The following is a 1,915-nucleotide window of genomic DNA, read 5'->3' on the forward strand; positions in this document are numbered from 1 at the left end:
AAAATTGCAAATATATTTCTGGTGGAAGTAGGGAGGCCATATTTTTTCAGACGTGGGTAAGTGAAATTGCAGGTACTGGTCCTGCAGATATGGGGGGTCGTACTGCATTTAATTTCTGGAGAAATGTTGTATATTTTAAATGGTGTAAATTGGAACAGCACTATTTATCTATATTCCTAAATACCAATTCAGTGAATTTTAATCCATTCTGAATTTATATTTTCAGTTCCACTCTAGTCTTGAATTCTTTAAAAGCGACTAAAATGGTGAAAGATCTAGAAACCATGCCCTACGAGGAACGACTGAGGGAGCTGGGGATGTTTAGCCTGGAGAAAAGAAGGTTAAGGGGTGATATGATAGCTCTGTTTAAATATCTGAAGGGATGTCATATTGAGGAGGGAGCCAGCTTGTTTTCTGCTGCTCCAGAGACTAGGACCTGGAGCAATGGATGCAAGCTTCAGGAAAAGAGATTCCACCTCAACATTAGGAGGAACTTCCTGACATTAAGGGGCTGTTCGACAGTGGAACACACTTCCTCGGAGTGTAGTGGAGTCTCCCTCCTTGGAGGTCTTCAAACAGAGGCTGGATGGCCATCTGTCGGAGATGCTTTGATTTGGATTTCCTGCATGGCAGGGGGTTGGACTGGATGGCCCTTGTGGTCTCTTCCAACTCTATGATTCTATGAAAAAAACCAGATTCAGTTAATGAATCTTTTTTTGCCATGATGGATGTTCTTATGCACTTCTCTCATATTCCCTTTTCGCTGCCTTTTAAAAAACAAAACAACATGCCTTTCGTGCCCATAGCATTTAGTGTACTTGCTCTGGTTCAAGTAAACATTATACATGTTAGATTAAAATTAAACATAAATGGAGATGTATGTACTTAACTTACTTCTATAGAGTCTCTCTCAGTAACAATTTTAAATACTAGTTCCCAACTGGCATTTTGAGGCCAATAACTCTTTAAGTTTAATAAGCATGCAGATATGCATAATTTCAAAAATATCTTTCTCCTCCTCCTTTGCTAGCAACATTGTGAAGGAATAAAATGCCAAGAATGGTAACTGCCTAGTTGCATTCAGGTCCAGATAGGTGATCCTGAACAATCCTTAAAAATCAGCATTGTGGTAAGTGCTGTACTTAAAGTTATAGTCAGTCTTCAGCACTATTGTGTATTTATGTAATCTTAATAGATATTTAACTCTGGAAACCCTGCTGCACAAAATAGTGAATACTTGTGCTTGCTTGTCATTGGAATCATGTCTGTTCTAAGGAGGTTTCTTAAAAGTTTGCTACCTAACAGGCACATGATCAGTTCATGCCACTGAGCGTACTACAGTTCATGCCACTGAGCGTACTACATGTTTAGAGAAATTGCATGATGTGAAACCTGGACACAATTGTCTAACATTTTTATTTGAAACTCATGTAAAATAGCTTGTGTGTAGATAGAAATTTAATATCTTGCACTGTGTGGATTTTTCTTCAGTCCAAAAGTCGATTGCACTGTATGTTCAAAGTGTTTTGTTTTTTAATACCCGTGTGGTTTTAATTTTGTATGATGATATGAGGAATCTGAGTCACTAATATAGAAAATATGAAATTATGTTTCAGGTATGAAAAAACTCCTCCCCATATAGTTTTGACATCATAATTAAGTAAAACCAAGGGGGAGTGGAACCCTCCAGAACATGCTACTCCTTGTGATATTTCAAATTATCCAGCATTGAAGCAGCCTGCTGCAGTCAACATGTTTGTTAGCATAATGTTTAAAACTGGGTTTCTTTTTGGGATTAAGGGAAACAATTATATAGATCAAACAGACTGTACAGATCGGCAGTAAGCGCCGGCTTGGGCCAAGATGGGACGCAGTGTTTGGATGACACACACCCCAACGCCACCCCCAAGCCAGT

Source organism: Sceloporus undulatus, chromosome 5 (genome assembly GCF_019175285.1).
Source record: "Sceloporus undulatus isolate JIND9_A2432 ecotype Alabama chromosome 5, SceUnd_v1.1, whole genome shotgun sequence".
NCBI lineage: Eukaryota > Metazoa > Chordata > Lepidosauria > Squamata > Phrynosomatidae > Sceloporus > Sceloporus undulatus.